This window comes from Vombatus ursinus, unplaced genomic scaffold, assembly GCF_900497805.2.
Source record: "Vombatus ursinus unplaced genomic scaffold, bare-nosed wombat genome assembly UNPS02005459.1, whole genome shotgun sequence".
NCBI classification, from domain to species: Eukaryota; Metazoa; Chordata; class Mammalia; order Diprotodontia; family Vombatidae; genus Vombatus; species Vombatus ursinus.
Window position 1 is genome coordinate 10,692,240 of NW_020945237.1, and position 25,932 is coordinate 10,718,171.

The following is a 25,932-nucleotide window of genomic DNA, read 5'->3' on the forward strand; positions in this document are numbered from 1 at the left end:
TTTTGCATACTCTTTTCTATTCATCACAATTCCTCTTTCTTCTCACCATGCCAATCACTCCACACATTTTATTGATGTGGGTTAAGATGTCTAATTTTCTTTTGCTTTTCTGCAGTCAACTGACCTTTTTTTTCCCCCTTTCCTAAAACACAGTAGCTAAATCTCTTGCCTTCTAGGTGTTAACAGTTTTATTGAATAAGCCACATGTACTGTGTTGGGAGATAAAATCTTTCTCCTTCCCTTTGTTGACATCATGGAAACCTTGTTGAAAGCAACATTGGAATCCCAAGTCACATCCAGGAAGTACCTTGTTAATAACGGTGTGTTAGATCTTCCTCTATACTTCAGTTTTATATTCTATCAGGCTGAACCTATAATACTTCAAAGAAAGTCAGATCTGCAGATACTGTCCAGCTCCTATTTGCCTCTGGCCAAAATAGGGTTACACTCAAGGAAAAACATTTTACTGAAAGCGTATAGTTAAAGTGCGTCTCACGTAACTCTTTTTTCCTCCTTTTCTCTCTGACTTTGTTTGGTATCTCTGTTATTTTTCTGCCCATTAAAAGTAGTTGTAGCTAATCATCTCTTGATTTAAAGCTCAACAGCATCAATCAGCATGCTGAAATAATATACAACAGCAATGATTAATAACATTGTGTTTTGATCATGGCTTGACAGCTGACTACTGTTTGTTGAAATTTCACTGTTGGAGTTTTGCTTGTACTGCCTTGGACTGGCAAAAAATGCTGGGTTAATTGACAATTCTTCTGTGGTCCATCTGAACATGCCATAACTCATTACCATTCTATCACATCTCCATAAATCTTGTAAGTTTGAAAGAAAAAAAAAGATCATCTAGAATCATATTCACTCTTAAGTGATAAATAATAGCTAGAATAATAAGAGCTTTATATAGAGCTTACATAGAGTTTTAAAGTTTGCAAAAAGCATTACATGTATTATATTATAACAACCTCATGAGGTAAATGCTGTTATTATGCCCATTTTACAGATGTACATCTATAAAACCTGAGATTGAGAAAGGTTGAATGACTTGCCTCAAGTCCCAGCTAGTAAATGTCTGAGGAAAGATTCAAATTTACATCTTCCTGACACCATGTCTGGTAGTCTCTTCATTCTTCCTTCTAGCTACATGATAAAAATGAAAGTAGAGATATCAGAATAGAATCTAAGAATAGTAGGCTTGATACATTTATTGCTTCTACTTTCACAGTGTAATGGCACAGCATTAAACTATATTTTAATTTTGAAAACACTTCAGTGAGGAGATTTTCTTATTTGATTTTTTTTTTAGATTAGGCTCTGCAATTCACCATGCTCACTTAGTTGGCAGAGTAAGTATAATTTTTATTCTATGTATTCAGCAATTTTCAAAATGCTAAGTAGTTCTTGCTATTAACCAACTTTGGTAGGCATGATAATAAATATATACTCATTCATCACAGATTCTTTAGCCTTCAGAAGACTCCAATTTCTAAGCTGGTACCTGAATACTCAGCTCTTCTAAAAAAGATTTGTTTGTCCTTGCTGCAATAGTGTTATATTCTTGTCCACATATTTTGAGCTGTGTTGGTGATAGTTATGGTTTTTATAAAACTAATGAACAGACAAGGGGTCTTCACTCTCTGTGTCTTTTCTTTTTCCCTCAAAATTTTCAACATACCAAGGAGACTTGGAATCTAATGAAAGACACTATAACTGAGAAACATGGTATAGAGGACAGGTTGGGATATGTGGAGGTAAACTTCTTTAGGAAAGAGGTATCAGGTTTTAAGTTTAATTTTACATCTTGAAAAAAATCCAAATTATTTTATTATTATTAGAACAGAAGCTGTTGTTGGTCAGAAAGGGACTTCTTGGAAAATGTGAGTTTTAAGAAAAACAATGGAAAGAAAAAATTCAGTGGATCTAAATATTTAGACTTGAATATTGAGAGCATTTAAATGGCATACTGTAAATCCATTGGATAAAGACCATCTTTAAAGTTATCATGCAAAACAAATTCACATTGGCCATCCATGTCCAAAAATGTCTGCCTGGTTTTGCGTCTTAAATCTATTACTCTTTAGTTAGGAGGTAGGTAGCATGAACTCACATTGGTTCCTTGCAGTTATGATCATTTTTTTCTTAAAGCACAAAAAATTGTTTTGGTCTAGGAATGTAGGCAAAGTTCTATAGAACTAATTATTTCATGTTTTGTACTTCATGGGAGCTAATAATTAAAGTACATGCAACTTGATGTTGCTAGTGGGGTTCCAAGAGTGATTTGTATGTTAATACTATTTAATAATTGTTATGACATGTCCATAGAGAGAAAATTTTTAGTATGATATTCATCTTCTTAACTAATAAGTTGATTAAACCATAGAATCATAATCTGGTCCTAAGAACAAAATAAAATGAATGCCCTTTTGTCCATACCCTGAGAAATACTGGTAACCTGAGAGGAAAAGCTTGACCCTACCTCACTGGAATTACTTTTAAAGAGTCTGTCATTAAGACATCATTGAAGCAGAAATGTTCAGGAGCACCTGCCTTCCAGATTGAGTAGCTATTGCATATTTAAAATATGTCTGAGGATAGAGTTGGAATTTGAAGTATTATACAATCTTTGCCATTTGGTTCTTTCTTACGGTCTCAGGTCCCTTGTTATGACCTTTACAATCAGCTTAATTGGACAAGCCCCTCTCAGCAAAGCAAAAACTCTGGTCACTACTCATAACAAATGTCTATAGCTTGGCACTAGCAAATTCATGTTAATTTTTATCTACTATAAACAAAATACTTTTGTTTGACTCAATTTGTTAATTTTATATGTCTATAGACAAGGGAAGTCAACTTTTGAATCCTTGGGTCCAAACCTCTATTTTGTTTGAATAGATTCCTCTTTATCATTTATTTAATAATACCCAAAAGGAGCACTATGAATATAAAATCAGTGACTCAGCAAGACTGATCATCCCAGAGCACACTGTTCATAGGGCAGGATATCTGTTTAAAATCACTTTATATGTCTGTTGCCCCTCAAGGGTCACCACAAAAATTAATTTTGTATGTCACAAAGAAACTCAACGATAACAACTGTATACTCTATGAAGAAAATCTTTAGTCTTAATCTTTCTTAATCATAGTGAATTTTACAGATGTGCCCTGAATTTTCCTATTCATTATATAGTGCTCATCATTTCTGAAAATTCCTTTCATCTTCATTTTCTTTTACCTTTCTAATTCTAGCCAAAAGGGAGCAGGTCTTTCTTCAGATCCCAAACCAAATGGATTTGGTTTTGGATTTGCTAACCTAAACTTCAGGGCTATTTATATGTAAGAGAGGGCAACAATTTTTTAAAGTACTCTAGGTTACAAAATTTATTTTGTAGTTGTTATGGAGCTATTTGGACATGAAACCTCTTATTCAGAGATGCTACAGCGGAAGAGAATGCATCAGTTTCTTAAGAAGAGTATATATTGATATAGCCTCGGTATCTAAACTGCCCTACTAATGCTAGAACACTAACCATTCTTTTGGAAGTGAAAATAAACTATGTGCCCAATTGTTGCAAGTACACCTCCTTCATATCTTGTGCATTTGTTTAGCGTCATACACTTTATGCACATGTGGGACCTAAGTAATGCAGGCTGTCTTCACAAAGCATTTTTGCATTTCATCACATTCTATATCTAATTGCTGGATTTGGACATCCTTAACAGTCCCTGTAAAATTGAAAACATAATAATGTATTCTGCTCTGCAACAATCTCTTACACAAATTTTAGTCCCTGTAATGTTAAATACCAGAGTTTTTGCATAGATCTTTTTGTGGGAGGAGGATATGCTCCAATTTCATAGACATACTTAAATGTCTTTTACTACCTCAAAATAATTTCTAGCTTCTCAAGATTTTTTAATCTAAAGGTAATGCCTCACTATAATTTTACAGAAATATGAATGAAATCACTAACAGTTAAATTCAAAATAAACTGTAATAATTTCCTTTTACATCTATGAACACATTTGGGCAATCAGAATTCATTGTAGTATGATCATGGCAATGAAAATAAGTATAATTGTACCTCTAAATCAACAATAATAGCAAATACTCTTATGTTGCAATGTGTCAGAGTTATGTTCTCATTATTTACATTTCTAACATATCAATAATGAACTCTTGCTTTAATTAACTGAATGAAATAGGTTTTTCATTTTAATTAGACAATTTTAATATAATGTCATTCAGCTCGATGAGAACAATTTTAGCCACACAGGAGCTATAGTGGGTACAGAAGTTTATTACTGAATGTAATGCACTGAAGACAACATTTGCAAATTACATCTCTCTGTGTCTGTGTGTTTATATATTCTGTTTATAAACATATGCATATATGTGTTTATATATATATAGAGAGATGTATATGTGTACTTATATATATATATGTTTGCATAAGTTAGTTTGTTAGATAGTTAAGATATAAAATAGTGCAACTGATAGATATGAAGTATAAATTATATAACTTAATGCTACATGGATACTAAGGTATATGATTTTCCTTCATGTTACAAAAATTATGCCATTTATTGAATATTTAATAATCACATGACAGCTTTTCCTACATAATAATTATATTTTCAATATTTCAAATACCTTTTTATTGTGTTTGTTTCTAGTTTATTTCATCAATTAAATGAAAAAAAAATCCCTGTCTTCTTCCCACTGTAGAAATACTAATGTGCATTGGAGATATATACCCACCAGAACAAAGGAGTGTATACATATGTTTCCAGTGAAAATAATATTTGTTAGGACAGTCTCCCAGAACTGAAAAAAATGCATTAGCAAATGTGAATATTCATCCCCCTCCCTTTCCATCTGTATGGCACAGTTATATGGTAATGCTAGTGTTATGACAGAATTGTCTCAAAATAAAAATTCAATTATAAAGACTTTTGAAAAATTAAATATTAAAATATACTGAAATTTGCAACCAATTAGAGACCTTATCTTCCACAAAAGCCTTTTTCTGATGTTTCCTTATGGTATAGATATGACCCTATAGTTTAAAAGACTGTGCTAATTGTCACTTAACCTCTCAATGTCCCCAGACAACTCTCTAAGGCTGAATTGAAAAGCATTTGCATTAGTAGAAGCAGTTTCTTGGAGTTCCTCATGCAGTGAATATACAGGACTAGAGCAAAAAAGAAATAACTATAGTTATATAATGTGTGTGAATCTGTAAGTGTGTACATCTCTTTAACATGTACTTATATTGTATTTATAGTACAAAAACACACATTTTGTAACTGTGTATTATTCTCTTACCACCTCAAAAAAACCCAGTATATTTCAAACTATATTACTCATGGAAGAAGACTGCTTGAGTTTTTCGTGACAGTGAAACTGTGTAACTAAATAATGAGATAATTTATGAAGTCAGCAATATATGGTATATGCTATTTCATTGGCTTCAGATCCAAATGTGGCAGAAGTTACTAGATTGATCCCTAGAATGGAAATTTAACCTTTGTTGGGGTTGTTTAGTCATTTCAATTGTGTCCAAATCTTTGTGACCCCTTTTGGGGTTTTCTTGGTAAGATACTGGAATGGTTTGCCATTTCCTTTCCAACTCATTTTACAGATGAGGAAACTGAGGCAAACAGAAATAAGTGACCCCAGACCCAGAGCTCAATCCACTCTATCTGTCTCAGTTTAATCTACATTGGCTAATTAAACATTGCCAAGCAGTTAACTCTTTCATTCCAAGTGAAGCTGAGGTTTAAAATAGTCCTTTTTTTGTTTGTTTGTTTGCTTGTTTGTTTAGAAGGGTGGTTGTCTTCAGCTTCCTTGGAAATACCAGGACTTTGAATTTTAGGTTCAGAGATACTATATCCCATTCAGTAGATGCATGGGGATGGAAAGTCTCTTAGGGATAATCTAGGCCTAGCTATATCTAAGCAGGAATCCCATTTACATCTACAATCCCACCTACATAAGTCAATCACCAAGCTTTAGTTGAGTATCTCCAGAGGTGGGTCTTCATCCAATACCTCCCTAACAGTCCCTGTTACACTTTTGGGCAGCTCTAATGGTTCAGAAATTTTTTCTGTATACTGGAATGGAATCCGCCTTTTTGCAATATCTACCAATTAGTCCTAGTTCTCCCCTTTTAGACCAAGAAAATCTTCAAAATCCTATGCCATATGATATCCTTTCAAATGCTAGAAGACAGAAATATGTCTTGGGACTTGGGTCCAGGCAGGATATCTCCAGTTCTTTCAAAATTCTTATGGCATGGTTTTGAGTCATGTCCTAAATTTAGATCCTCTCTTCTAGAAGGGCTTCAGCTTGTCAATGTCATTCTTGCCATGTGGCATCCAGAACTGAGCCAACATAATATTGCTTTTGCATTTTGATGGAGTAGAAGACCCCGATTCTGTACTTTTTGCTTCAGTTGATGTAGTCCTCTATCACATTAACGTTTTGGCTACTGTGTTTTACCATCATGTAAGTAGAACACTTACTACCACCTTCAGATCTTTTTTGTACAAACTCATGTTTGATCCATCCCATATTGGTACATGTGAATTCTAGAACCAAATTGTAGGCCTTTACTTTTATTTCAATTATATTTTAATCTTTGGAGTAGATAATTCTTGAAATTAGTTTTCATGAACCCATGTCCATTCATTCATTTTAAAGAAAGCATTTCAAGCACTCACTATTGTGCAGAGAAGTAGGACATTGGCAGAAGGACAAAGTTATATGTCACGTATTTTGTGATGAATTTCCTTTTTAAACTAAATTTATTTCAGTGAACAAATGTCTATTTTCTCTTCTTTCTATCTCCTGCTGTTGAAAAAGAAAAAAAGACAACCTTGTAATAAATATGTATAACCAAGAAAAATCTGATTGCTTCAATATGTCCCAAAAAATATATGTTTCAACCTGCAAATCAAGTCCATCACTTCCCTGTCATGAGATGGGCAGTGTGCTTCATCATGAGTCCTGAGAAATTGTCATTGCTTGTTGCATTGATTAGAGTAGAGGACATTTTTTTTCTTATTATACCAATAAAATCCTGGGTCCAGACCTTATCACTATTCTAAACTTTCCCAGAAAATTGTGGCTATCTATGTTGATGTCTGCAGAAAGAAAAAAACTATTTACATTATGATTTGGTGTTGGATGTACAAACATTGCAATTGAATGATGAACCCATAATTAAATGGTATGAGGAGAGCAGATTAAATTATGTTTGCAAAATAAAGCATTTTTGAAAGACCTTAAGCTCTCCCCTGAAACAAAAGTTCATCTCTTTATCCTGATGATTCTTTTGCAGTAACATATGACAGAGAGTAATACCACAATGTCCAGAGAATTAAGGTTGTTGGCACATGGACACTATGAGTAATCTGCAACACTCCATCACAGAAGAATTGCATTGTGATACACTGTTCCAACTGGTTCCTTGTATCATATACATTGACCACAGAATCTGGGCTTCTTAGGGAGCACTTTTCTTGTGACAATGACCTGATCCTTAATTGCCATCCTAAACTCATCCATTTCCACAAATAAATCAGCATGACTCAGATATTTGGTTGATATTTTCTTTTTGACACATTGTTGATGGAGTTCACAGGACTATTATCCATGGAGGTAATATTATTATTATCATTCTTAATATGACATTTCTGGTCATTTTGTCATCTGTCATAACAGAGCATTCTTTCCCTAACTTTCCTGTTTGAAACAAATCTTTAAAAGCCTTATTGTATAATTTATAATATTTTTTCCTCAAATCTCTGAGTTTTGTCCTTTCTGATATTCTCTTTGCAAGTGTGCTTTTATTCTGTTTTCATTCTTGGTTATGCCATCTTCCTTCCATATTTGGTGCTTTTCAAATGCCTGTTTAAAATCTAAGCCTTTTTCAGACCTACCTGAGTAGATATTTTATTTTCTCTAGACAACCTACCACTTTTTTTCTGTATTACAATTGATTTTTGCTGTATTGTTAGAATTTTGCATTTCAGACATTCCCCCCACCCATAGGTTTATATCTTCTTGACACAATTCAATTCAACAAGCATTAATTAAGCACTTACTAGGCATCAAATGCTTTGTCAGTCACTGGGGGCTCAAAGACAAAAATAAAACTTCCCCCTCCTTGAAGAAGACTGTATTTTACTGGCTTTGTTACTGAACCTGATGGAAGAGAGGAGACTTTGAGGGAAGACGTTCCCCACACTCTAGGCCAGGGCTTCTTAAACTTTTTCCACTCAAAGTCCCTTTCACAATTCAGCAGTGTTGCCATTGCCTGGCCTGAGGCCACTCACAAAGCAAAGTGCGCATGCTTTGTATTTCAGAACCCAAGGCTGCAGTGACGTTCCTTGATGCAACACGGGAAAAAGCACTGCTAGAAACACCTCAGATTCATTATGCTTTTGATTTTAATTAATTTTTGGTCATTGTGCATTCAGAAACCTTTTACTATTGCCAAATTTTTCACATATGAGGTTGCAACCCACAGTTTAAGAAGCGCTGCTCTATACCACTTATTCTCCAGTGTGTTTGCATTCCAAATCTGCATGTGAGAGGGGTGAGACAAAGTCACTGGGATGTCCTAGTCTTTGATGAAGACAGCATTGATGAAGCAGAACCCCAAATAACAAAGATACAATTCTGCTCAAAAGAAGAATGACTTTTTGATGGGACTATCAAGCACATGGATCGATCGTTACAATACATAGCTGTCAAAAATGACTCCTACCTTATAAAATAGAATGTTTAGTGATAATGATAAAAAAATATAAAACATAATTATTCCTGGGAAGAGAATTGCGGTGGATTAATAGCAAAACCTGTCTGGACACAAGGCTAAAAAGAGAACAAAAATGATTTATGGTCATGTTTCCAACTCCAAGACATTGAGGAGCCTCCGTAACTTCTTAGAGCTCTGTCTGCAGACCTGATTGAAGCCTTCCTCACTATTTCCAGTCAAATCAGGTCATGTGCCTTCTAGATTATTGTTAGGATCAAATTAGACAATAATTGTAAAGTGCTTAAGTCATTACCTGGCACATAGTAAGTGCTATATCAAAATGAGCTGTTATTATTATTACATTTATTTGAAGATGTTGGTGTTATTAGATCTTTGTTTTTCAGATTGATCATTGGTTATTTCCACTTTTTTCATAATATATTTTCCTAATAAACCAAATTATCTTTTCCCTGAAATCTTATTTTTTTTTAAAAAAATATATTATTTCTGGAATACTTCATTCTAGTCCCATTCTGTTCCCAAAACTTCCTTTTTCTAACTTGGCTATTCACTACACATAACATTAGACTTACTCAGAGTTTAATATTACTATCATTGACATAGTAATGATGTGGCATTGTCTTTTAATTGTTTCAAAATAAGTTGTAGAAATAATAAGATATTCAGAAAAAGGATTCCCAAGTCTGGAATGAATTAGACCAAAGGGGATGGGAAAGCACATTTGTCAGTTCAAGGTTGCACAAAAAGAGAATTAAGTAAAATATGTATAGAAGACAAAGACATTTCTCTGCACAGTTGCTGCTATAATGCATTCACTTTAGTAGGGATAGACTTTGGATGAGAGCATTGAAGTAAATTTCATTTATTGTGCTTAATCTTTGGGTGGAATGTTCTGACTTTTGCATTTTAAATTAGTATTTCTTTGGAATATGATGCTGTTTAATTTGATTGAGTCTCTGGCAGCAACAACTTAAGTGGTTACATAATGCTCAGGTATACCTAAGTAGTAAGAATGGGTATCACATGATGATCATCCTCTTTACAAATCTGTGCTCCAAAACATTGTTCAAATACTTCTAAAAAGAGATACTACTTGGAACCCTAGTGAGAGTCCTATGTCCTGAGGCCTATTCTCAGTGGCCTTGATTCTCAGGACAATTGTTCTGTTGACTATGACCTTTTCCTGGAAGAAGGAAACTCAACTTCCTCAACTGAAAAATGATGAGGTTGAACTGATTGTTTTCTAGGATTCCTTTTAGCTTTAAACTTCTCTGGTTTTATCAATCTAAGATCCTAACATAAGCTTATACTAGGTAGTTCTTTGGAATAATGAAAAGAACAGTGAATTTAGTCACAACATGTGAATTCGAATGCTGGTTTCATGTTTCTTACTACTTGTATAAACTTGGATAACTTCATTTACTTCCTTGAGCCTCATTTTCACTATCTGTAAAATTAGGAAGTTGGCCTAAATAATTTCTTAGTTTTTTTTCTAGTCCTGGATCCTGTTGTCGTGTTTAAAAGTTGGGAAAAAGCTCTTACTGTCCTTACTGATGAGGGTAGATTTTTCTTTTTAGTTTGAAGCATATAGAAAGATAAAAAGATTAGCAGCTGAAATTTAGCGATGTCAAAAAAAGAGTTGTGTTGTCTTTTTGGCTTGAACAATGCGCGTATCTCTATCTTTGCATATTTAATACATGTAGGCACTCTTGAAATATATGTTGATTAAGTGATATCCTTAAAGAGGCAATTTGAGATGACTATGAAAATTTTCCAGTGATACTGTGGAATTTTCCCTTAAAATAAAGTCTCTACTTTGCATTTAAAAAAATTAATTCAGTACACATTTAAGTGTCTGCTATATGCCAGGCAGTGTGCTAGGTGCTGGGGGCTGAAAGATGAAAATTTTAGCTTCTGCCCTGAAGGAATCTATATGCTATAAGGGGTTGTTGCCATGTACACAGATAAATATAATTCAGTGTGGAGAGTGATAAGGGAAAAGGGAGAGATCAAAACAATTTCAAAAGAAAATTTAAGGATGGAGAAGGCACTTTTAGATTTAGGAGAACCTGAGCCAAGTCTAAAAAGAAGTAAAGGATTCTGAAAGGCTGAGATGAAAAATGAAGGCATTTCAAGCATGGAAGGTAAGCTGCATGCACACCACACACACACACACACACACACACACACACACACACACACAGGTGGAGTTCAGAGAAGAGCTAAGAGATTAGTCTGGCTGGAATTTAGAGTGTGAAAGAGGACAGTGATACTATGACTGGAAAGATATTGTCCGCTCCCAGAGTTGGAAGTTATCTCAGTGGCCATTAAGTTCAATGTAAGAATCCCGTCATCAACATATCTCCAACCAGTGCTCATCCAGCCTCTGTGGAGGAGACCAGGACCTCCTGAAGGCACCCACCCATTCCACTCTAAGATACATGTAAGTATTAGGATGTTTTCCTTTAAATGTAGCTTCCATCCATAGTGTGTATCTGCTGAACCTTTTCTTGCTCATTGGGGTCAAGGAGAATATGTCTAATCCCTCTCCAGTGCGGCATCCTTTCAAATACTTGGAAGCAATGAGTATATCCTCCCTTCATCTTTCCTTCTCTAAGTAAAACATTTCCTATTCTTTCAGTCAGTCATCAGGCACCATAATCTACCGAAAGGTCCTTCTCCATCCCACTCACTGTCCTCTGAGCACTCTTCAGTTGGCCAGCATTCTTCCTAAACTATGGCACTCAGCACTGAATGCAACACTCTAGACATGGTCTGAAGAGGACAATGTACTTTGACACTCTAGCTTGCCTAATGCAGCCTAAGATTTGCATGAGCTTTTTTGATTTCTATGTCACACTCATATAGAGTTTACAAGGCACCAAAATCTCTAGATCTTTTTCAGAACTGCACCATCCTGCTTCTAGTACTTTTGAACCAAGTGTAGGACCTTACATTTATTTCTATGAAATATTATCTTATTATATTTGGCTCATAAGCATAGACTGTCAATATCTTTCACATACCAATTCTGTTATCTACTTTGTTGTGCCTCTCACCTCTGTATCATTTGCATATTTAATAAGTATGACACCTATGCTTTCATCCAAGTCACTGGTAAAAAAAAATTAATTAGCACAAGATCAAGGATAGCTTTCTGGGACACTTTCACTAGAAACTCACAAATGACTACTGTTGCGGTTGGGTCATTCAAACAGTCCCACACCCACTGGCCTGTGTTATTGAATAGTGTGCATCTCTGTTCTCTTCAGTAGGGTATCATGTGGGACTTTTTGTGGCAATCAGGTAGTATAGTGGATAGAATACTAGACTTGGAGCATGGAAGACCTTAGTTCAAATCCTGCCTCAAATATTTACTAACCGTGTGACTAATATCAGCTTTAATTTTCACATCTGTAAAGTGGGGATAATAACAGCATATAATTTACAGGATTGTTGTAAGGGTCAAAAAAGACAATATGTGTAAAGCACTTTACAAACCTTAAAGTGCTGTATAAATACTAGCTCTCATTTCTATTGATATAAGTAATATCCTAAATCTAACCAAAGATCTCACATTTAACAAAGAACCCACAGCACAATAGGATTCCCAGTACCCTGTGCGCATCTGATTGGAGCGCTGGAAGGTAGAACAAATAACTTTTCCCCAACTTTTCCATCTAAGGACGTTTCCCATAGCAGCTAACTCTTTATTTCTCATTATCTGTGCTCCCTGCCTGGATTTCGACATGTTCATAGTCCTATTAAATCTTATTCCCAGAAAACTCATCAACTTGTAAGATTGCATCATCAGCTATGGTACTCACACCTCATCAGTACCTTTTGTCTCTTCTGCCTCTCTGACTGGGAGACATAAGGGCAGAGTAAAGAACTCCTCCCAAAGCTTCCATTTAAAGAGGGGTCCCAGATCAACCAACTTTTCATTTCTCACCATCTGCTTTCCTTGGCTTGCATGCCATCATGCCCTTGGGGCCGGGTACCTTCTCTTCTCTTCCCACCTCCCTGACCTCTTTCAGCTTTCTTTTTGTATGTTCTCTCCCCCCATTAGACTTGTTGTTGTTGTTGAGGCAGTTGGGGTTAAGTGACTTGCTAAGGTCACAAGGCTATTAAATGTCAAGTGTCTGAGGCTGGATTTGAACTTAGGTCCTCCTGACTCCAGGAACTTTATACAGCTGCCCCCCCCCCAGATTTTAAACTCCCTGAGGGCAAGAACTATCTTTCTTTTTCTTATTTGTATTCTCAGTACTTAGTGCCTGGCATATAGTTGGCACTTATTCATTTATTGACTGCCTATAAGAAGTATATGTAACAGGAAGAAATGGTAAAACTGGTACCTCTGGCAGGTAGTTTTGACAGCTGTGTGATATGTGAATTGAAGATGGGAAGAGAATGGCAGCAGACTTGAAGACCAATTAGGAAGTCATTGCAATAGTTGAGGAAAGAGTGGGGTAATTTACTTAACCCCAAATAAACATCATCCTGAAAAACATAGGTTCTTTTTAATATAGTCAGAAATTTGTATTTTTTGCGTCTCTTAAGAATGGAATCCAAGTGAATTCGGTAGTTTGAGGACAGACACATGAAGTTAACTGTACCATTCTATATTTATCATACACACATATGTATGAATATAATGTTTTATATGCATATATGTATAAATGCATGAATCTATATTTTTGTATAAATATATCTTAGCACTTTTTCTCTGCCTTTTATTAGTCTGTAAGGTCCATGAAGGCAAGGGTCCTGCTTTACATAAACTTTATATTCCCCTAGCATCTAGCCTACTGTAATTACTTAATAGATTTAGAAAAAAAATGAAACAGCTGTTCCAGCAAGTTTTTGCCAATGAATGAAATTTTCTGAGCCAATGACTAGACCTTCATATTAAACAGGTATAAAATTTCCAATCTTACCTCTCATGACATAAAATTTAGAAGTGAAATTTGCCTCCTGTAGCCTCCTTCTCCCAGACTTCCATCTCTCTCCTCCCTAAAATCTATGCCTGTTTTAAATCGGTCACCTGAAAATAGCAGTGCTTTGCCTTGTAAAGTGAAATGACAGCCAGATGAGTGGTGTTTGGCCCCTCAAACTCAAGGGCTATTTATTGTCTTTTCAAAAGTACAAAAATAAGATGACTATATTATCAGATTCCTGTGCTCTGACAAGTTGTGGATTGTCCTTTTCCAAGCTTGCACAAAGGGGCAATTTTAAGCTTGAAATTTTAGTGCTACTCCCAATTCCAAGGTCTTTGTCAGTTTCTCATAGGCTGAAAATGAATTGAAAGGATAACTTTATAATCATTCCTGTCTCTTCAATTGCTCATAATTTTTCGAAGAATTGTCCTTTGGGGCTGAAATGTCTAATTTTCAATTCTGAAGAACACAAAAATTAAGTCTGTCCCTCTTTTTTCAGCTGATAATAATCCCCCATATTAATATAACTTAACAATACATGGATCAAACTTTTATGAATGTTTTTATAAACCTCGAACATGAAAAATATTTCTTTTCAGGGCACCGAGATCTTATCTCATATAATAAACTCACTTAGAATTGTTAGTCTTGGTAAAGTTTCATAAATCCTCAAGTAATTAGAACTTCATACTAGGATTCATTTGTGGAGGATAAGGAGTCCAATGGCCTCCTGTCATGAGCAACTAATATTACAGTTCTCATTTATTTTTGGTTTTTCGCATTTGCCAAGTACTTTAGATATATTTTCCTAGTTGGTCTTTGTGCCCTGGGTCACCCGTCTAATAGGTAGTAGAGCTAATATTACCTCCTAATCAGGATTGCTGAGTAGATACACCTAGCTGTTAATGACTTAAGTTAGAAACTTCATGTTATGATATTGATATACTTCTTTATAAATAAATACTTCCATCTAGCATTAATGAATTCCTGATGGGCCCAGAAAGGGTGAAGGATCACATTCATGTTTTCTTCCTAAGGGGACCTTCTCCTCAGGACCCAGATAAACAGTATATTCTGGGTTTTAATAAATTATTTTGGAGTTTAGTTTTAGTCAATCTGTCACCCAGAGTCTGGTTAGGCTGGGATAACTGGTAAAAATTTAATTCTGAGGCTATAGAACAAAGGACCAGATCTTGGACTTGTTGGTCAGGCTACTAGGGTAAACTACATACCTGATGAGAGATACCCTGAGATATTTGACTCTACTTTCCCTTTCTTTAATATCATTTTTACTGTAATACTGTATATTCCAATTCTATAGGATTTGCTTTAATTTGAATACTTTTCTCTTAGATTATATCTTCTCATTTTATTTGTTCATTTTTTTTTCTTTGGACTTTTGACTCATATCATTATTTGCTAAAATAAATGAGAGAGGTACTTATACTGTGAAAATGGTCAAGTTGCCATTTCCATACAAGTTCAATCCAATCCAATTCACTAAACATTAATTAATCATTAATTAAATTAATAAATAAGTTGATGGACAGATAAGCCCCAAAGTTCCTGTAATAACGGTGTCTTTCAGACCACTGACCTTGCTTCTAACCCTGGATCCCCAGCCATTGTCCATGAAACTAATCCTTATGGACCATCTGTCTGCCACTGCACCCTAAGGATCATAGGACATTTCCATCTGAATTGCAAGTGAAAACTCCTATGTATGTGGTCTCCGTGTGTTAGAGTATGACTTTTATGAGATCGGGGCTTTCTTCTTCTATTTGTAACCAGCACTTAGCATAGAGCTTGGCTTATAGCAAGCACAAACAAATAGTAAGCACTTAACAAATGCCCTTCCTCCCTCCCTCCCTCCCTCTCTTCCTTCCATCTTTCCTTCCTTCCATCCTCCCTCCTTCCCTTCCTTCCTCCCTTTCTTCCTTCACTCCTTCCTTCCTTCCTTCCTCCCTCCCTTCCTTCCTTCCTTCCTTCCTTCCTTCCTTCCTTCCTTCCTTCCTTCCTTCCTTCCTTCCTTCCTTCCTCCCCTCCTCTCCTCTCCCCTCCCGTCCCCCCTCATTTCATTCTGTTAATAAATAAGTGAAAAGGCATTTCTTAAGAGCTTACTATATGCCAAGCACTACACTATATGGTATTCATGCTAGAACAAATGAAAGTTCCCCTTGTCCTCAAAGAACTCACATTTTGATAGAAGGAAACCACACACAGAGAGGACTAGTGGCCAGGGAAAGTGTATATTGCTTTGGAAAACTATGTCATTGTCGAGTGGAACTATAGGGGAGTAGAATGCCACACCTTTTCTGGTGGCAATATTTATTTATTGTTACAAAAATGAGAAGAGCTGGGAAGGGAAGTGGGAAGTTATGATATAAGCTGGGTAGGAAGATGGTGAATGAGTCAGAAAGTCAAGTTAAATGTGGTTGGAGCCTGATATACTGAGGCGTGTGTAGGACAATCACCAAGTGGGGTGATAGGGTGGTAATTCTGGAGCTGAAAGGATTAAGTCAGGTTGGCAAAAAAAAATCCAAGACAGAATGCTTCATTTCTAGCTGGCCTGATGCAGAGCTGGGGTCTGAGCTCTGACCTCACACCTCCCAATCTAGTGCTCTTTCATTTAGACCAAAGTAAGTTCTGAGTAGGGAATAAAGCTCCCTGTCCTGGCATCCACAGAACCAACAACGTTATATTTTGAAAGAACCAAGTGTGCAGCCCGCCACAACGATATCCAGGCCAAAAAGGGAAGTCTTATCAATGGCTTTTAAACTGCCCGGAGGATGACAGTGAGCAGGATGACAAATGAATTGGACCCTTCATGAGCCAATGGATTTAGTGGTGGAGGACGCCTGAGCAGTTCATGAATCCTGACAAAGGAGGTTCCTCAGCTGTAAAATGACGGGGTTAGACTTAATGATCTTTAGGGTCTTTCCAGCTCTAGAGTTGTGGTCCTGTGATTGAAGCTATAAATACGTTCATCCTTTTGAGCTTGTACTTTAAGCAGCTCTTCAGGTAGCCACCAGAGCAGGATGACCATTCCCAGAAGGCATTCGGTCATAAAAGCCCAAACCAAGAGATGATTGTATTTACCACAGGGTGAATTGCGAGAGCCCATGTTCTCTGCAGGGTAATGGCAACCAGGATCATCCAATTAGGGCAGTAGGAATTATCGAGAACAATCCCCTCGTTTTATAGATGGGGAGTCTGAGGGCTAAGAAACTGAAGAGATTTGCCCAGGGTCCCCCAGCTAGCAAGTCTGAGGCAGGATTTGAAGAAATGACTCCCTGGTAATGTAGCTACATTTCTTATAGTATGATAGAGTAAATCTAGAATGGATATTCCAGACTTTTACCATCTTTCTTCAATATATTTTGTAACATGTGAGAAGATCTTATTGCAATATGAATAAATGAATGAAACACCTACTCAGTGCAAAGCACTGGGAATATGAAGAGAAATATGCTCCTACATGACACTGTGGCTGGCTCTGAATCTGCATTGTGGAGCCACTTATCATTTCACACTGAATAATAAATAAATCTGTTCCTAAAATGTCAGCTTTGTTCCTTGAAAGCTGTATCTGCTATTCTACCTCTCTTAACGCCAGTGACTAGCTCTCACACTGCTAAAGGTTACAAAGGCCAAGAAACAGTTTAAGAAAGCTGTCCTGCGGGCAAATGGAGGCAGAAATTCTAAAAGGCAGAAGTGAGCAGAGAAAACATTCTGGCATGGAGGACAGCCTGTGCAGAGGACCCGAGGTGGAATATAGGATGTCATAAATGTGAGAATATTAAATAAACTACATTTCACCGGATAGTGGAATGTGCCTAGGAGAACAACATCAGTTGGACATCAGTGATTCTGAAGAGATAGGTTGGAGTCAGAGTCTCTACCCCTCCCAAATTGGTTTGTATTTTCTTTGCATTTACTTATCTATGTATGCTTTGTTTTGCCCATCTTTTTTCCAGGAGAATGCAAGTTCCATGATAGCAGCAAATATTTCTTTTTTTCTCTTTGGAATAGGTTTAACCCAGTTTTTGATGCACAATTGATGGCTAACAAATACTTTTTGATTTTTTTTAATCAGTTTTTTGTTGTTTATTCAGTATTTAGGGTCAGTATGACACTTGAGGGATTGGTTACATCATTGTACATATATAAAGCTTTTTATATAATACGGAAATTTGCAACTATTGACATATGACATATGTCATACGTCTACATATATATGTGTGTATATGCATATATATATGCATACACACACACACACACACACACACACACACATATATATATATATGTACACAAATCAGGTCCTCCGGAAAGGTAATACATGGGGTCATGCTGTAGAGCCCTAATGGAGGGGAGCACAAAGGTAATCAATGCATCAATAAAGTTAATACTGTATGGTGTTTTATATCCAGGAATGTTGTCTTTTGAACCTACAGGAATCTGTAGCACCTACATACAAGGCAGGTAGCTATATACCTGTGGGGCACTAGCTCTGCTTGACACCAACTACTGAGACTGTACAAGTCATATCCAGCATCATACGCGAACAACAACAAGGTTTAACAAATAGTAGTCACACTATACCATTCCCCATTTCTAACTTTAGGGAGAGACTAGAGTTTGTTCACAGGTTTTACATGTACATTTCTGGTGTTTAATCACCAATCAGAGGAAGGATTTGACCTATTTGAAAAGCACATCACACATAACCCCTTAACACAACCATTTAACCCTTAACCACTGTCATGTTTTCTCGATAGTAAAATGACAGCACATTAAAAAGCTTTAAAATTGCAGCTCCTTCTGGATTCCCCAGAGTAGCTGCACTCTTCTTTCAACGGCCTTCCTCCTCTGGATTTAGGCTTACCTTCACCACATCTGACATGCCATTCTTCCCCAAGACACATGGGACACTAAGGAAGACATCCTCATTAATGCTATATAGGCCCATAATCATGGTGGAAATTGGATGCACTCTCCTAAGATTCTTCATAATGCTTTCTACCAGATCTGCCACAGCCAAGCCAATGGCCCAGGAAGTATAGCCCTTCAGCTTGATCACATCATAAGCACTGTCAACTACCTGTTTATGAACATCTTTCCAATTCTCTGAATTAGCATCAGTTCCCAAAGCAGGATAAAGATTCTTCAGAGAGACACCAGCAATATTCACACCACTCCATACAGGAACGCTGGAGTCTCCATGTTCCCCAAGGACCCATCTGTGACATCTTGAAGAGTGAGCACTCAGTCTCTCCCCCATTAGGTAACAGAACTGGGCAGAATCCAGATTGCAACTGCTTCCAATAACACAGTTCTTAGGAAAGCCACTTAGTTTCCATGCCACATATGTCAAAATACCCACTGAATCGGAAACAATAAGCAGCTTGCAATTAGGGCTGTATTTAACATGTTGGAAATGATGAATTTAAAGATATTCACGTTGCGCTGGACCAAATTAAGACGACTTTCTCCCTTCTGTTGATGTGCCCCAGCTGTAACAACAGCAAGGTTTGAGTTTGCAGTCACATTGTAGTCTTTGTCAGAAACAATCTTTGGTGTTTTGAGGAAAAGCCTGCCATGTTGGAGACCCATCATTTCTTCCTTTAGTTTGTCTTCTATTACATCAACTAGGGCAAGTTCATCAGCCAAATCCTTCATTAAGATACTGATGGCACATCCCATGCCAACTGTACCAACCTCTACAACAGTAATCTTGTTATGGGGAACCTGGTCTTCCTTTAAGATATTCACAATCAGTTGAGCCTTGACAGTAGTTGCCATTTTGGAGGAGATCAAGGTTGCTGGTCAAGCTGTGAAAGTTCTGAGTTACATACGAGACTAATGCTCCCAGACTTACGCCGAAAAGCTTTTTGAATTGACCAAGACATTATAGTCAAGGACACATGCCTTAAATATGTGATGTGGGAAATCTGGCTTAAAATCCATAGGAATGGACATTGTGGCTCCCCTGTCAGGATCATGCATAATTGTTGCAAGGAGTACACACCTAGTCTATAGACTCAGGTTTGAAATACTTCTTGCTATCTAAATATGGATAGGATAACAAAGCCATTCTAATATTTTGAAAAGAACAACCTGTCAGTTGTTGGCGAGTCTCGTCATGTTTATGTGATTACAGCTCATTTACTGTATCCGAGACTAGAATGGCAGCTCGTTGTTGACGGTGACCTATCTAAAAATCTTTGCCTTCATGTTAGATTGTGGCGCCACTTATCATTTCATACTGAATGATAAATTAACCTATTCCTGAAATGTTAGCTTTATTCCCTGGAAGCAACTTGAAATGGCACTATTATATGTCAGAAGATTCAGAGCCAGGAATAGTGTCACGTATGAGCATATCCCCAGTGCTTTGCACATAGTAAGTATTTTATTTATTTATTTATATTACAATAAGATCTTGTCCCATGTTATACAATATTTTGAAGAAAGATGGCAGAGGCGATATAATGATATTGCAGATTTATTTTACCATACTGAAAGAAATATAGCTACATTACCATATTCACTAACCAAATGATAATAGGATCTACAGTTGAATTCATTACTCGATTTTGTGATGTGCTATGATTTTTCCCCCTTTGGCTGGAATTGCTTATTTCATCTGTGTGAAAACTTCCTCAATGAAGGTAGTTGAATGGCAACTCATATTTAACTTAGAGCAGTCAATGAGCATTTATTAGATTCCCATGGTATGTTGGCACTAAGCTTGCTGCTAGGGGTACAAAGTCAAAGCAATAGCTTCTGTCCTCAAGGAGCTTATACTCTTAATGAGGGAGACAACGTATACACATGTAAATATATGAAATATATGAAACAAAACAAATACAATGGTTTTTTTTGGGGGGGCGGTGAGGTACTAGTAGTAGGGGAGATAGTATTATGGTTTTAAAGAGTTGTCTAGTGGAAGTGAGAGGTTAGTGAGTGTTCTGGGATCACATAATTATTAACTATAAACATGGGGGCTGTATCCAGTTCTTTTTGTTTCTAAGGCCTCTGTTCTGTTCATTGCCATTTATCATCCACTGTATCTCTCATAGCTTAAGACTGATTTAAAAAAAAATTACTATGGTAGATATTTCTGCCCCATTTGAGGAGAGTATAAATTTGCAAGATGACAACATAGAAAAAAGAGATCTTTTGCTGCAGCCAAAAGAATGATGGCATTTTGCTGAACAAATTCATAGTTGGATGAATCCTGAATTTCTTTGCATAATTGTGTTGTGTTACCTGGTGATCATGGGACATAGTAATAACTGATGTTGACAAAGCACTTTAAAGTTTGCATAGGAATATACATACATACACATATACATATATGTGTACACACATACCTATATAAACATGGATTTATATACATACATACATATGTGTATATGTACACATGTATGTGTATATGTGTATGTGTGCATGTACATAAAAACTCATTTTAGTCTCACAATAAACTGTAAGGTAGATCATGTAGTGTTAGTCTCATCTTATAGATGGAGAAACTGAGGCCCAGAGAAGTTAAATATCTTGTTCATATTTACTCAGATTATAATTGCAAGAGATGGAATTTGAACCCAACTCTTTCTGACTGCAAGTCCAGATGTCTATCCACCATCACATTACTTCTCTACATTGAATACTTACTATATGATTATGTATGTAGTCAATTGCCTTTTTTTTCTATGGCCCTTCATCTGCTGTCATGGTAATAGTTTAATTTCTCTCATTAATGTCCATTTACAATTTTTTTTTCAAAAGGTATTTCATTTCATGTATATATTTATTTGCATCTCAGAGATATTCTTTTAATTTGATATTTAATTTTTTATGTGAATAATATGAAAGACTCAGCAGTGGCTGTACATAGATAGCCTTGGAGCCAAGAAGACCTGGATTTAAGTCCTACTTCCAACCCATGCTGGCTGTTTGACCTTGTGCTAGTCTCTTAACTTCTCAGTGCTCTGAGAGGGGTCAAACTTACAGCCTATGGGTCTTCTAGAACCAAATTAAACCAAATTAAAATGCAATTGGGAAATAAAATAAATAAATAAAATAAATAAAAACACAGTGCAACATAAATAATATTAAATTTATGGTTTTCTAACCACAAGTATATGCTATAGATAGGCATCCATTTCTATTTGAGTTTATAGCATTGCTTTAGGCAACTGTCTAAGATTGTAAGTTGAAGAGTAAGTACCAACTTGCATTGGTAGACAAAATTTCCTTATTGGGGTGTTTACCTACAAAATCATAGATCCAGTTTCCGCCCCTCTATAAGTAGTATTGATGCATTTTGGTATATTCTTATTTTGGTATATTATATTAAGTATCATTATTATTATAATGTTATAATTTAAAATTTTGTTTGAAAACCCTATGAAAAGGTTATATTATATATGTGTATATATATATATACAAAAATACATACTATATATATTTCAGTTTATTCAAGCAACCAGACAAAATTCAGATTTTTAATATGTAACTTAATATTTTCAAGAATTGGAATGTTTAGGGTAATAAAGTTTGGGGGCATCTTCACTTTTAGAATTATTACTTTTAACATATCATCTTTGTTATTTACCAGTTTTCATCCATACATATATGGTTTTATGTATCTATATCTATCTTTAAAATGTGTGCATATACACACAGATATTGAATATATATGTATACACACATACACACATACACATACATATACATACATACACACATATATGTATATATGTATATGTGTGTATGTATATGTATGTGTATATAGATAGATAGATAGATAGATAGATAGATAGATAGATAGATAGATAGATACATCATTTAACATATTCTTCCTAATTCTAGAAGGCTCCAAGTAACTATTTTCCAGCATTTTTTTTAGAGCATCAGAAGTCTTATCTTTCAAATAGTTCATTAAGCTAAGACAAACTACATTAATCAGATAGGACAATTTCAGAACTACTCTGTTGTAATCCTGACTCTTCCACTTTAGTTCTATTCATTTTCACTGTTTTGAATTTTTACAGTGTCATACAATGTTTGATGGCCTACGTTGTGGATTTTCAGGTATTTTTGTTTCTCTTACTTTTGTTTTCCTCTACTAGTCTCTGAAATATTTCATTTCTTTACACTTCCATCAGTTCTCAAACATTTGTTATTGACTTTTAGCCTTGAATTTATGGGGAACATCACACAGTCATAGATTTGAACTTGGAAGGGGCATTAGAGGTCACTTGATTCAACTCCATTTACAGATGAGGACATCCAGCTTAGAGAATTAAATGACTTGTCCAAGCTTCTGCATAGCCAGTAAGTGGCAGATCCAGGATCTCTGCCTCTTGCCTCTATCTTAAGATCCTACATTCCTTTCACTGCACTAAGGTTAGAACTAATGGTATGAGAAAGGACAAGATAGCCATTGTTTATCTACAGACATGGCTACCTCAAGTACATCTGCCATAATATTGGGGATTTTATGAAGTCAATGTATATGGAAAGACTAAACAAGATGACTTCTTTGAAAAATCATGTTATAGAACTGTGTAGTATCACGTTTAGGTCTTAAATGTGTATTGTCTCATAATAATTTTGCAAGGAGCAACTGTAGTGAAAAAAGGAAGCTAGATGGTGAAATGGATAGAGCTCCGGGTCTGAAATCAGCAAGATCTGAGTTCCAATTCAATCTCAGATACTTACTAGCTGTGTGACCCTGGGCAAGTCATTTAATCCTGTATGCCTCAGTCTCCTCACCTGTAAAAATGAGCTGGAGAAGGAAATGAGAAACCACTCCAGTATCTTTGCCAACGAAACCCCAAATGGGGTCACAAAGAGTTGGACATGATTGAATGACTGAACAACAACAACTATAGCAAATATAAAAATTGGAGCAACAGAACTTGCTGCCAGCTAGAGTAACAGCTAACACTCCTCTCAACTGAGTAAGAAAATTCTCTTTTTCATTCCATTAACCTGTCATTAAGAGTGTTAGCTGATAAATTAGCTCCTTCCACTTCCTGTCTGTGGCATATGTTGGCATTATGCAAGAGCACAATTGTCCACTAAAGATCAATGATCTGAAAGCTGATGCCCATTCAAGAGATGCATTATCCATCAGTTTCAGTTATTCTGAGTCAATTGCAATGACTAAACCATCTAGCTTTTTCATCCAAGAGAGTGAAGAAACTAATAATCATTTGGCATTCCCCGCCATGAAAAAAAGGACATTGAGACATAACTTTATAGGAATCTTAATGAGATACTTTTACAGAGAATATTAAATTTCTCAAGTAAAGGGATGAATTTTTACCTATATTCTCTTAAACTGTAACTTAAGGGGATTGAAATGCAACTTGGTAATGAAAATGACATGAAGAAACTGGAGAAAAAATAATTCTCCATATCTCTTTTTTTGGCATGTTTGACCTTCCTTCTAATTCCTTGCTCATTTCCTATCCTCTATCCCTCATACTCTGCCCATGCATTCCTCCCTCTAATGCTGTCTGAGGCTGCTTTCACTTTCCTGAATCTGAAGGCATTTCTTTCAGACATTCTTGCCACCTTTTTCAGTAGCCAGTTTTTTCCCAACCTTGACCAAACACTACCAAGCATCTCCTGTAAATGGTTATTAAATGCTGAAACCTATATATGGTAGTCCATTCTCATTCTAAGCAAAATGGTGCTGGGTTTTTTGGGTGAACGTGTGTTTATACACACACACATATGAACACACACATATATGTATATATATGTATTATGTATGTATGTTTATGCAGATATTTGGACCAGACTTGTGATTCCATGGCTTTGGGAAACTCCCATAGGGGAAATTCTCCCTATTACTTCAGATCTGCACTTCCTCTGCAATTCATAATCTAAAGAGAATTTCCATAAGTATTGACAGGGACAATGCTTTATCCAGGGTCTTATGTATAAGGAGCAGGGCTTACATTCAGATCTTTCTTTACTATTAGGCCAGTCTTCAGTCCTCTACACCATGGTATTTCTCTCTATATAAATTTATTATGCAATAATTTATTTGCCATCTGAATCCTCAATTGTGTTGCAAACTAGAATTGGTAAAAAATCAAAAGCATTACAAATAACAAGGTATTAAAGGTTGTAGTTCCATTGCTTAAAAGGTCAACTTAATAGGAACTTTAAAACTCAGTAATCAGATGTTTTAGAAATGAGGTATTCTATTTTCGTTTTTCATGAGATTTTTATAACTGAGAACATAGATATGGACAAATGCTATTACATATTATTCTAGAAAAATCAGATGAACCAGAAAAGATTTAAAATTTTTCTTTAATTCTGGCAGTGACTATACATTTAGTGACATAATTGTTGCATGTGCATTCTTACATCAAGTGTGATTGGAATGAATGAAATTTCTGAGTTTTGCTGCATGTGCCATTTTACAGACTGTAGGTAGTATAGGGCTGAGAACCTCACTGGGACTTGATAAGGCAATCAATCTATTAGTCAATCAAAGAGCATTTGTTAAGTATCTCCTACTATCAAGGCACCGTGCTAAGTGCTGAGGTAACAAAGAAAGGCAAAAAATAGTCCTTGCCCTCAAAGAACTCACAATTCAATGAGGAGACAACATGCAAACAACTATGTACTTACAATATGTGTTCAGTATAAATGGGAGATAATCTCAGAGGCAAGGCTGTAATAAGTGAGGTGGGCATATGAAAGGCCTCTTGAAGAAAGTAGGAATTGAACTGATTTATAAGGGATGCCAGGGAAACTGGGAGGCAGAAGCGGGGAGGGGTAGCATTCCAACCTTATGGGATAAATAGTGAAAATCAAAGACTTGGGGAGATGGAATGTTAGATAGAATATCTGGATTATGGAGAATGTAGGGGAACAAAGTGTAAGAAGACCCAGTAGGACCCAACTATGAAGGACTTAAAAGCCAAAAGGAGTAATTTTAATTTTATCCTAAAGGCAATGTGGATCAAATGGAATTTATTGAATAGGGTGGGTGGTACTCGACTTGATTTAGGAAGATCAGTTTGGCAGCTGCATGGATGATGAATTAGAGTAGAAAGAGACTTGAAACAGGAAGTTCAAGCAGAGTAAAAGCCAAGGCATTAGATGATGAGACCCTGCACCAGATCCTATTAATCGATTGATTGATATGTCTGAATGAGACT

At 36.0% G+C, this 25,932-nt stretch overlaps 1 protein-coding gene and 1 pseudogene across 1 annotated transcript in view; one reads left to right on the forward strand and one right to left on the reverse strand.

The window, feature by feature from the left end:
* The window catches only part of MALRD1 (MAM and LDL receptor class A domain containing 1), an 832,608-nt gene that overhangs the window by 283,897 nt on the left and 522,779 nt on the right, over nucleotides 1-25,932 (forward strand).
* On the reverse strand, nucleotides 18,539-19,543 carry LOC114032582 (annotated as a pseudogene).